Source organism: Aethalodelphis obliquidens, unplaced genomic scaffold, assembly GCF_003676395.1.
Source record: "Aethalodelphis obliquidens isolate GAN/ISIS:26980383/991018 unplaced genomic scaffold, ASM367639v1 scaffold20, whole genome shotgun sequence".
Classification (NCBI taxonomy): domain Eukaryota; kingdom Metazoa; phylum Chordata; class Mammalia; order Artiodactyla; family Delphinidae; genus Aethalodelphis; species Aethalodelphis obliquidens.
In genome coordinates this window covers 24858720-24872172 of record NW_020837964.1, presented here as the reverse complement: position 1 = coordinate 24872172, position 13453 = coordinate 24858720, and positions in this window count along the sequence as shown.

Sequence of the window (13453 nt, the reverse complement as noted above, 5' to 3'; positions counted from 1 at the left end):
GTTTGGGTTGCTAGTAATGTTCAAATTTGATCTATATTGTGATTAAATAAGTACATTCACTTTTCAAAGATTAATTGACTTGATTTAATTATGAGTTGTGCACATTTTCTGAATATACGTTTTATTCCACCAAAATGTATATATATATATATTTTTTTTTTTTGCGGTACGCGGGCCTCTCACTGCTGTGGCCTCTCCCGTTGGGGAGCACAGGCTCTGGATGTGCAGGTTCAGCGGCCATAGCTCACGGGCCCAGCCGCTCCGTGGCATGTGGGATCTTCCCGGACCGGGGCATGAACCCGTGTCCCCTGCATCGGCAGGCGGACTCTCAACCACTATGCCACCAGGGAAGCCCCAAAATGTATATTGTTTAAAACGTGATCTAAACCATATTCAGAATCACATTTTATAAGAAAAATGTCCTTGAACATTTTCATATAAAAAACTGTGAAGGGTATATAAATTTAAGACAGAAAGACATATTTGCCATTTTGTTCCTGAAAAGATAAAATCTTTAAAGTGTAGTTTCTATGGTTTTAAAAATAAAACACAATGGTTATTTTCTTTATAAAAAGCATTAGCACTGTGATATAGAAATTGTATATGAAAAAATGATATAAAGAATTTAGTGTCATGGGGGAAAGTTACATGTCATTGCAAAATATAAATACCATAATATACATTTAATCACAAAAACTGCTTCAGTCTACCTTCCCTCCATTAAATGTCTTAATTTCAAACTGAATAAAAAAGTCCAACTGAGAGAATTATTTTGCATTTGTATGCTTGGTGTTCTTTTTTCCCCTCTTTTTGTCAACTAATGTATAGTTTGGGTCAAAACCGTTTCTATCTTTTAAATTTGCACAAATTATTTTGGATATCACTAGAGTTAAAAATGCATGCCTCTCTTAAACAGAGAGAGAGAGGGAGGGAAATAATGTTGCTGAATGTTTCATGATCAGCCTTTCCAGTTCTGCTTGCATGTAAATACAAATGACACCCTCTCTCTGATTATGGACCATGAGTCTTACACACTTGAACAGCCTTCGCTTCTTCATGCTAATTTCTGCCCTGTGTGAAATCCCATAAATGTCACATCTGCCACAGTCTGTTTCTCAGTCTAACATATGCTTTCAGTGGAGCTAAATGTTCCTCATTATCAAATGAGAAAATGTACGTGGAAGTGCTTTGGAAACTATAAACCACTAAAGAAATAGATATAACCTTCTGTTGTCACTAAGGGGTCCTTGGTTTCTGACTTAGCAAATTAAGGCCACAGGGAATTTCTGGAGGAAGGGGAATGTTGTTTATTGGGAGATAAAAGCTTGCTTCATGAGTAATTATCAGAGACCAGGTGGGACTGAGCCATTTCAGAGGCTGAAGGGTGCCAGGGTGGGTCAATTTGTACCATTCACTTTCTCCCTGGAGACTGAGGAAGTCTGGAATATAGACAAGAAAAACTCAAGGAAAAAGATGGCTTTCTCTTCTAGTTACAGGCAGGAGGTTTTGAGTATAGATACTCACAAACTTGTTCAGTGGGGTCTTTGCTTAAAGACAAAGCTAAGATATGTGTGACAAAATCATTAGAAAATAACTCAGACTTTACAGAACCCTGAACCTAGGAGACTATGAGGCCTCATTTTTCATGGTAAGATCCTTCTGTTTAATCTGCTTTTCCTGAATGTAAACCTTTCCCTTTCCTCCCACCAACACCCTCCCCATCCCAAGACATAGACGTATTTAACAGGAAGGAAGATGATCTGGCAGTTAAGGTGTTTAGATATCATTAAGTGCTCAAATAGTTTCTTCCTATTATTGTATACTTCCTATCTCGGTAGACGAGATATCTGAAAACAATCATTGCAGGGAAGAACTTTAAGTAAAATCAGATATAAGCAACTAAAATCTCGAGAAGCACTGAAGCTTCATGAATAATTCTTGAATGCCGCCTTGCTCAGCTCAGAGTCTTTCAAGATGTTAGTTTCATGTTTTATTTAAGCTCAACATAAATGTTAACGTGGTCCTCATCAGATTCCTTTTATCTAACTCGGAAGGCTGATGTGTTGATGTTGTAATATGGGAAGCGGGCCTTGGGGATAGACCTTAAATACCCATCCAGGTATCCTGTGAGGAGTCACAAGTGAATTTATTTTTCAGGAACTGAGTTGTAAATTTGTTTGTCTCAGTGTACTGCCTTGGCAGGCACATCTGCTGATCAGTGTTAATTAGTCTTCTATTGTCCAATTTGTAACCTAGATATGTTTCATGGAGATATAACTGGTGAAACATTATTGTGTGTAATTTTTTTTTTCTGGGAAGATTCTGCTGAGCAAGCGACCAATAAGCTGTATGTAATGTAAACATAAATCAAAGAGAATGTCATTAAAAGCTTACCATGGCAGAGTCTCCATTGAGAAAGAAAACTATTGGCCTATCTTCATTATGAATGGCTACAATTATGATTATTTCATGATTCTACCAGTCAATAGTCCTCATGAGATATTTAATTCCCTGAGTTACTTACAAATTAAGTTTTGGACCTCAAGTCATTTGTAAATCAATTAGTTGTTTGTTTCTTAGCTTAAAATCTTCTTTGAGCTACAGTGTTCTATTTGGTAATTAGGGCCCCTGGCTATTCTGAATGGTGTGTTGCCATTAGATTTGAACATTAGGGAGGGAAACAAAGAAGACATTGTCATGATGCCTGTGATTGGATCATTCTTACTAACACATTATTTCATTAGTGTCGTGAGTTACTTAATGGAAATCTGATAAGGAACATGCAACTTTTTATGTGGCACCTGAGAAAACATGAAATTAACATCTGGTTACATTTATCAATGCAGTATTCATACTAATTGTCTTAAGGACAATTTTTCCAAGATTTCTACTTTTGGAGTCTACTGACTACTCTATATGTATCAAGAAAGCGGCTCAAAGGGGCTTTGAGCAGCTCTTCCCAGAATACAGTTCAGTAGATTACACATATAGGATGATTACAAAGTAAGTGGACATCCCCTGAAGTTAAATTATTTATTTTGGATGGGTAAAGGGATGTTCCTATAGGCCAGATGCCAACTTTATTAACAATGTATTGTACTGCAGAGCATCTAGCCAGGATAGGTTGCTTAGTAATCTTATGCAAAAGAAATCTTTGGTCCAGTAGTGGCTGTCTTCCAAAGGTTATTTAGTTTGAAGTAACACATGCATTTCATCTATGGCCAAATATTTGCCTCCCTGTACCATGACTTACAATGTGGTTTTCATTTGATTGAACTTTACAAGACTGCAAAGGATTTGGAATTCAATATGTCAAAACAGACCATCTGCCTATGTGTTTGAAGCCAAGGAGACAGTGAATCTTTTGGTTTATGTTCATTTATTATTACATGAGCATTAACCAATCTCTTCTTATGCCTCTTCATTGTCTGAAGATGGAAACCACACTCTTATAGAAGGTAGATGAATTCATCAATCTAATGGGCTGCATCCAGGCACAAGGCAAGGCAATGTCTCTTTATTATCATTAACAATAAGAAATAACAGTAATAGTTGCTAATATATATTGAGGACTAACTTTGGACTACACAGTTGGATAGACACTTTGTGTGCACACAACACATTTAATCATCACAACTTTATGAGTTTGGGACTCATAATTCAAATTTTTCAAATGAGACAACTCAAGCATAGAGAAATCAAGTAATTTGTCCAAGGTGACATAAATAAAAATTATAGATCTTGGATTTAAAATTAGTGATTTTTTAAAATTGAGGTACAATATTGTATAAGTTTCAGGTGTACAACATAGTGATTCACAATTTTTAAAAGTTATATTCCATTTATAGTTGTAAAGTATTAGCTATATTCCCTGTGTTGTACAGCATATCTCTGTAGCTTATTTATTTTATATGTAGTGGTTTACACCTCTTAAGTCCCTACTTGCCCCTCTCTTCTTCCCTCTCCCCACTGGTAACTGCTAGTTTGTTCTCTGTGAATCTGTTTCTTTTTTGTTAAATTCACTAGTTTATTTTTTAGATTCCACATATAAGTGATATCATACAGTATTTGTCTTTCTCTGTCTGACTTATTTTACTTAGCCTAATACCCCCCAAGTCCATCCATGTTGTTGCAAATGGCAAAATTTCATTCTTTTTTTATGGCTGAGTAGTATTCCATTGTGTGTGTGTATGTGTGTGTATACACACCACATGCTATTTATCCTTTCATCTGTTGATGGACATTTAGGTTACTTCCATATCTTGGCAATTGTAAATAATGCTGCTATGAACATTGGGATGCATGTATCTTTTCAAATTAGTGTTTTCTTTTTTTAAATTTTGGATAGATACCCAGGAGTGGAATTGCTGGGTCATATGGTAGTTCTAGTTTTAGTTTTTGGAGAAACTTCCATACTGTTTTCCGTAGTGGCTGCACGAATTTACATTCCTACCAACACTGTATGAGGGTTCCCTTTTCTCCAACATCCTCACCAACATTTGTTATTTGTGGTCTTTTTGATGATGGCCGTTCTGACAGGTGTTGTGATATCTCATTGTGTTTTTCATTTGCATTTCTCTGATGATTAACTATGTTGAGCATCTTTTCATGTGAAATTAGTGATGTTTAACACCAGTGTGGTAGTCAAGCATGTAAACTGATATCATATTATGTCACTTTGCTACACAGCCCACATAGAATATTAGAATTCGGTCTGAAAATAGTTGAGATATTTGAAACCATTCATCATCAGTAGTGGGGTCAATAAAAATTTCAAAATATCATATTTGAAGCTTTCTTTGAATATACACTTGATTTGTGTCATTCAGGTCACAGAGTAGAACAAAATGGAAGGGGTAATACTGGGAGGCAGGCAATCTCTTTCCTCATTCCTACTCTTACTAGTTATGTGAACTTAAGCAATTCCCATGACTTCTTTGGACTGCAGTATCCTCATCTTTAAAAATGAAGAGACCAGATTAAATTATGTCGAATTCCTTTCCATCTCTGACCTTCTCTTTCTAGAAAACCATATGCTTTACATTCACCAAGGGACAAAGACATAAAAAAAAATAATAAATGTGTGTAAATACCCTTATAGATTTTGCTAACCTTGTACTCCATGAATAGCTACTCTATTGCATTGTCTGAAATATCATCATGTATTTTTCCCCTGAGCCCTGGTTGACACATGCTAATTAGAAGAAAAATGCCTTTCTAAGTGAAGGGGTCCCCTTCATCTTCCACTTCACCATATGACTCTTGGGTTCAAAGAAACAATTTATGGGCATTTTTAAATATGCTACTGTTTTAACCTATTGACCATGTCTTGGGCACTTTATTTTCTGTCTTCAGCTTCAATATTCATTAGTAACACTGTGACAAAAAGGAATCTGAATGACATTAGGAAACTGAGCCTTACTCAAGCTAAGAAAATGATGCGAGTGCTTACACATTGCAATATAGTATAGATGTTTGATGCTTCCATACAAAATGCTTGTTTCAAATGATTGTGAAAATAGGTAGAGACTTTTCAAGCAAACAACGCATTTAAAGATAAATACATCTTTAAAAATAACAATAAAGGCAAAATTTACTTCCCCACCCCAAGTTAAAACTTCATTATGTGTCAAATATATTATTTGGGGCTGGTATGGAGCGTGACATACTAAATGTTCTGACTGTTGTAGTGTATGCATAGATAACATATAGCTCATACAACTTTCATAAGCCCTCTCTGCTGATTCTTTTCTAATATTTCTCTAAAGACATTTGTGGTATCATTCTTCATTTATTTTGCATGCTGCTTTCACCCACTGTGGATAAACATGAATAAAAAATTCTGGAGGTATGAACAGTTATCTTTGCTGATGCTTGGTGAGGTTTTAATAAAATATACATGACATCAGCATCCAGACATGTATCTATGAATCAAATAGCAGTGAAAAAATCCAAAGATAATCATGAGCTTTTATGATGATGGAGAAATTAGTACCTCTGTAATATGTGATGTAAAGTAGTGTGGACAGAGTGTCCTACTTGCCCTTGAAACATTTGACATGAATGCAAATAACTAACACATGGGATTCTAATTTTGAAAAACCTATTCAGCAATGTTAAGAGGTGCAGAAAGTGGAAAGAAAAGGACTTGTATAATTTACTAGAGAAAATCCTCAAGTTAGTTAATAATTGGTGCCTAGACATCTCCCACCTGAAAACAAAAGATCAGGATCTCAAAAGAGAAAGCCTGGACCTCCAGGCTTAAAAAAGGGATTCCTTCATTTTCCCCCACTTTGCAAGTGTTCCTCAGCTCTGTATACTCTATATAAAAAACAAAACTCTTCATATACCATGAACTAAGTTATTTATGTATGCTCCTGAGATTCCTTGAATTTATAAAACTAAATCAAATGCATACCTATAATGTTTCGCTTAAGAAGAACACAGTCCATTTCCAGCATCAGTCAATTTCAGTTTGGACCAGTGTGAAGACACTTGAATCATTAAAGCAAGGCCACAATTACAGCACTAAACAGACCAGGAATAACCAAAACTCCTTGTGTTGTGAAAAGAGTTCATTACATCATAAAATGCTCTGCTGTGTTAACTGTGGTTACTTTTGTGCAGTGTTTCTTTTTTTTCATATTTCTGAATTTGCTACATTTTTAATGTAATGTTCTATTACAAATTTACAAAAACAGTAGAGTTAATTGAAAACAAGCTAACAAAATTAGACAGCTCTATGCTCAGCTCTATGAGTGTACCTTTCTCTGACTGCTCAACTTAAAAACTGTCAGTAAGTATAGGCCATGCTATTCATTTACATATATAACATGAAAATATTTACTATGTATTACATATCAGAAACTGTGGAAAGTGTTGCATTATGAGTAAACTCAATTCTGCATGGTATTTCTGGAAGACATTATTATTCCTGTATTACTGGTGAAGAAACAAGAGATTCAGAGACTTTATGTAACTTGTAAGCAGCAGTTCCACTAGATCAATTAAAATTTGTATCAGATCATTTTTAACATTCTATTTTCTCTTGGAAGATTCCCAAAACCATTCTCTACAGATGTATTCTTCAGTCAATAGCTCTAAACCATAGCATGACCAGATACATTAAAGTTTCTTTTCACTTCAGGTGAAGCTTTCTAAAGCTTAGTTGGAATGTAATTTTTTTCTATTCCTTAAGCACTTTTACACTGAGATGTGTTAATTTTAGTTAATCGTATGACTGTGGTAGATGACATATAATTGAACAATTCTGGTCATCTGGTTTTGGCCTGCTGCCTAATGACAGCGGAGACTTTTTTTAAAATCAATGGATCCCTTTTATTAGATCAATTCTGTCTCTTATAACTTTGATATTTCACTCCTAGCTCTGTTATCAGGAGTCACGTAAATGTCTCGTGTGGGAAAAATACTTTGCTTTATTTTAAGTATTTAAATGTTCTAACCATGACCCTCACCGTCTCAGATGCTCTCAGGATGTTTAACCTGGAGATGAAGAGAGAGGAGTTATTTTATTGATTCCTCATAAGTCACAGTTTCTACATCCTCGCCCTCTGGTTTAGTTGTCAGAGTTGAGCATTAGTTAGGCTCTGAAGTTGAACTGACTCTGTGAACTAGTCCCTGCCATACAGCTCTGTGACCTTGGAAAAACAACTCACCTCCATGCCTTTCCTTTGCTTCATTGTAAAAGAGAGATTAAACTATGCAACCTACTTTATAGAGTTTGTTAATATGGTAAAATTAATTCACCTAGTACACAGTAAGTGCTCAGCATGTTGTTAATATGTTAATTGTTTTTATTTTTAATAGCCCCTACACATTTTCTTGATTGTCAAAAACCAACATATAGCATGCAGCCTTTGAAAGTGTGGCAGCCCTTCTCATCTTACAATGTTCTCTTTGTTCTTTTTAGTACCATCTTGATCATGTAGTACCATGTATTCTGGGAAGAAAGGGCAAGAATTGAATTGGGTATCAACCCTCTGGATGCTCTGTTCACAGCCCCCTGTACATCATAGAGTAAGAGCATTTTACACGCTGTTGCAATTTCTTGTCTGTACTATTCCTATTTGATTCTGAGCCTCTTCAGTGTTGGGATTGTATCTTTTTTCTCTATTCCCAGAACCAGGCACATAAAAACCTACCAAAAATATTAGATAAATATAACATCACTACCATTTATCAAGTCTGGTATAATTAGAAGAGGAAAGTAAAAGATGGTCACCTTCTTTGATTTTCACCCTATTCTTCTCTTAATGCAACCTAATATTTTTATTTTTAGTCACATGACACTGGCAGCAACTGAAACACCTACTTCCTATGTCTTTCCATAGTCAGGACGTAATCAAAGCTATAAAACAAAGATTTGCACAATATAAGAATCAGTCTTATCATCTGAAATTTTAGTTGTTGAACAAAAATAACCCAGGATTTCTTTCTGTTGTTGATATCTGGAGATGACAAAAAAAATTGTTAAGTTATAGCAATTATCACTTCTATCCTGGGTGGTGGTCAGTTGTTCAGGAGAGACATTGTAGTTTATTATGAAGAAATGAGTCAAGGAACAAATACGAGATTGGAGCAGACTGGGCAACTACAAGCCCTCATTGAGGTGGCTTCTCTTGTTGCAGAGCACGGGCTTCAGGCACACGGGCTTCAGCAGTTGTGGCACGTGGGCCCAGCAGCTGTGGCTCTCGGGCTCTAGAGCGCAGGCTTAGTCAGTAGTTGTGGTGCATGGGCTTAGTTGCTCTGCAGCATGTGGGATCTTCCCGGACCAGGGCTCGAACCCATGTCCCCTGCACTGGCAGGCGGACTCTCAACCACTGCGCCACCAGGGAAGCCCATAACTCATTTTTTAAAAATCCCTTGACCCAGTGTTCCTCCAGCTACCACCCCAATACTCTGTGATCCTTTATGGGCAAATGACTCAAAACCGCCTAAACCTACAGGTTTCTCTTCTTCATCCCCATTGTGCACTCAGTACACTCCTATTAGTAGTTTGGCCTCCACTATACTCCAAAGATTTACATCTAGATATGTCCGGTGGTGATTATCAGCTTCATCTCACTTGAACAAAGTAGCATTTGACACAATTACCTCTTCTTTATGAATCACTTTCTTCTTCGGCTTCTGAGGATCTCAGTCTCCTGATGCTCCTCCCACTTCTCCTGATACTGCTTCTCAAGTTCTTTTGTTGGCTCCTTCTAGCTTACTTCCAATGTTTAAGTGGTGAAATAAATCAGGGATCAATCTTTGTCACTCTTCTCTAAATAAATTTTCAGTTAAAACTGTTCTCATCCAGACACATTACTGAAAATAAGGACTGTATGTTGACAGTATTCAAATACATAGCTCTGCCTTTAACTTCTCCCATCCCCTGCAGACTAACTCTCCGGTTAACTATTGTGCATCTCCACTTGAATATCTCATTGACATCTCAAACTTATGAGTGGCAAACAACTCCTGATTCCCCCAAACTGATCATCTCCCCCGACACTGTTCTCATCTTTATTATTGACGCTGATATTCACACAGATGTATAGACCAAACCTTCTATCATTCTAGTTTTCCATTTTTTCCCACTCCTCATACCCAAGGCATCAGCAGTTTTATTGCTTTTACTTTCAAAGCATATATTGGTATATATTTTTTTTTCTTTAAATTGAAGCATAGTTAATTTACAATGTTGTGTTAGTTTCTGGTGTACAGCAAAGTGATTCAGTTATAATGTGTGTATATATATATATTATATTCTTTTTCATTATAGTTTATTACAAGATATTAAATACAGTTCCCTGTGCTATACAATAGGACCTTGTTGTTTATTTTATATAGTAGTTTGTATCTGCTAATTACAAACTCCTAATTTATTACCCCCACTTGCCCCTTTGATAACCATAAGTTTGGTTTCTATGTCTGTGAGTCTGTTTCTGTTTTGCAAATAAGTTCATTTGTATTATATTTTAGATTCCACATATAAGTGACATCATACAGTATTTGTCTTTGTCTGACTGCACTTAGTATGATAATCTCTAGGTCCATCCATGTTGCTGCAAATGGCATTATTTCATTCTTTTATATGGCTGAGTGATATTCCATTCTGAGTGTGTGTAGGTAGATGCATATGTGTGTGTGTGTGTGTGTGTATATATATACACACATACATATATACACACACACACACACACATCACATCTTCTTTATCCATTTTTCTGTCAATGGACATTTAGGTTGTTTCCATGTCTTGGCTCTTGTAAATAGTGCGGCCATATACATGAACATTGGTGGGCATGTATCATTTTGAATTAGAGATTTTGTCTTTTCCAGATATATGTCCAGGAGTGGGATTCCTGGATCATAGGGTTGTTCTATTTTTATTTTTTATTTTAAAAAAAATTTATTGGAGTATAGTTGATTTACAATGTTGTGTTAGTTTCTGGTGTAGAGCAAAGTGAATCAGTTATACCTATACATATATCCACTCTTTTGCAGATTGTTTTCTTATATAGGTCATTACAGAGTATTGAGAAGTGTTCCCTGTGCTATACAGTCCTTATTAGTTATTTATTTTATAAATAATAGTGTGTATATGTCAATCCCAATCTTCCAGTTTATCCCTTAGTGCCCCCCACTGGCCCCGCTTCCCCACCCTGGTAACTGTAAGTTTGTTTTCTATGTCTGTGACTCTATTTCTGGTTTTGTTTTGTTTTGTTTTTTAATATTTGTTCTGGTTCAACTGCATCCTGCTGAACATCTGCTTTTCTTATTTATTTATTTATTTGTGCTCAGTCTTAGTTTTGGCAGGTGAGCTCCTTAGTTGTGTCTCGTGGGCTCCTTAGTTGCGGCACACAGGCTCCTTAGTTGTGGCATGCAAACTTTTAGTTGTGACATGTATGTGGGATCTACCTCCCTGACCAGGGTTCAAACCCAGGCCCCCTGCATTGGGAGCACAGAGTCTTAACCACTGTGCCACCAGAGAAGTCTATTTCTGTTTTGTAAATAAGTTCATTTGTACCATTTTTTTTAGATTCTACATATAAGAGATATCATATGATATTTGTCTTTGACTTACTTCATTCAGTGTGACAATCTCTAGGTCCATCCATGTTGCTGCAAATGCATTATTTCGTTCTTTTTTATTGCTGAGTAATATTCCATTGTATACATGTACCACATCTTCTTTATCCATTCATCTGTCAATGGACATTTAGGTTGCTTCCATGTCCTGGCTATTGTAAATAGTGCTGCAATGAACATGGGGTGTATGTATCATTTCAACTTATGGTTTTCTCTGGGTATATGCCCAGGAATGGGATTGCAGGAACATATGGTAGCTCGATTTTTAGTTTCTTAAGGAACCTCCATACTATTCTCCATAGTGATTGTACCAATTTACATTCCCACCAGCAGAGTAGGAGGATTCCCTTTTCTCCACACCCTCTCCAGCATTTATTATTTGTAGACTTGTTGGTGATGGCCATTCTGACCAATATGAAGTGATATCTCATTGCAGTTTTGATTTGCATTTCTCTAATAATTAGCAATGTTGAGCATCTTTTCATGTGCCTCATGGCCATCTGTATATCTTCTTTGGAGAAATATCTATTTAGGTCTTTGGCCCAATTTTTTATTGGGTTGTTTGTCTTTTTGTTATTGAGTTATATGAGGTGTTTTTATATTTTGGAAATTAATGCCTTGTCAGTTGCATCATTTGCAGATATTTTCTCCCATTCTGTAGGTTGTTTTTTCATTTTGTTTATGGTTTCCTTTGCTGTGCAAAAGCTTATAAGTTTGATTAGGTTCCATCTGTTTATTTTTGCTTTTATTTCTATTGCCTTGGGAGACTGACCTAAGAAAACATTACTACAATTTATGTCAGAGAATGTCTTGCCTGTGTTCTCTTCTAGGAGTTTAGTGGTGTCATGTCTTATATTTAAGTTTTTAAGCCATTTCGAGTTTATTTTTGTGTGTGGCATGCGGGTGTGTTCTAACTTCATTAATTTACATGCAACTGTCCAGTTTCGCCAAAACCAATTCCTGAAGAGACTGTCTTTTCTCATTGTGTATTCTTGCCTCCTTTGTCTAAGATTGATTGACTGTAGGCATGTGGGTTTATTTCTTGGCTCTGTATTCTGTTCCATTGATTCATATGTCTGTTTTTGTGCCAAAACCATGCTGGTTTGATTACTGTAGCTTTGTAGTATTGTCTGAAGTCTGGGAGGGTTATGCCTCCAGCTTTATTCTTTTTCCTCAGGATTGCTTCGGCAATTTTAGGTCTTTTATGTTTCCATATAAGTTTTAGGATTATTTGTTCTAGTTCTGTAAACAAATGTCATGGGTAATTTGATAGGGATTGCATTAAATTTGTAGATTGCTTTGGGCAGTATGGCCATTTTAACAATATTAATTCTTCTAATCTAAGAGCATGGGATATCTTTCCATTTCTTTAAATCATCTTCAATTTCCTTTATCAGTGTTTTATAGTTCTCAGAATATAAGTGTTTCATCTTCTTAGTCAGGTTTATTCCTAAGTATTTTATTACATTTTTTGATGCAATTTTAAAAGGGATTTTTTTGTTGTTTACTTTTTCTTTCTGATATTTCATTGTTAGTGTAAAGAAATGCAACAGATTTACGTATTTTAATCTTGTATCCTGCTATCTTGCTGAATTCGTTTATCAGTTCTAGTAGTTTTTGCATGGAGTGTTTAGGGTTTTCTATATATATCATGTCATCTGCACATAATGACAATTTTACCTCTTCCCTTCCAATTTGGATACCTTATATTTTTCTTGTCTGATTGCTTTGGCTAGGACTTCCAATACTATGTTTAATAGAAATGGTTGTCTTGCTCCAGATTTTAGCAGAAAGGCCTTCAGCTTTTCACCGCTGAGTGTTATGTTGGTTGTGGGTTTGTCATAAATAGCTTTTATTATGTTGAGATATGTTCCTGCTATACCCACTGTGGTGTTTTTATCATGAATGGATGTTGAATTTTATCAAATGCTTTTTTTTGCACCTGTTGAGATGATCATGTGGTTTCAAAACATAAATTGGATCCCTGCACAACATACATATTAGTATCAACAAGTTCCCTGTCCCTGTCTTCTAGACCATCATGATTTCTCCTAACTTCTCTCCTACCTTCCACTCTTTCCCTGGCTATTTTTACTTTTTTCCTACGCAACAGAGTGATCTTCTTTTAACCATAAATAAGATCAAGAAATGTAGCTGCTGGAGCCACTCCAAAGAATTTCCATAACACTCCTCGCATGTAACTCCTCACCATCTCTATAGGGACTTATGTGACCTGTGTCCTGCTTATTTCTGAATTTATCACTTATCACAGTCCTTATTCACACCTCTCCAGTATTGCTACTCACTGAATAAGGCAAGCTTATTGGTCCTCTTGCCTAGCATAACTTTCCTTGGGTAT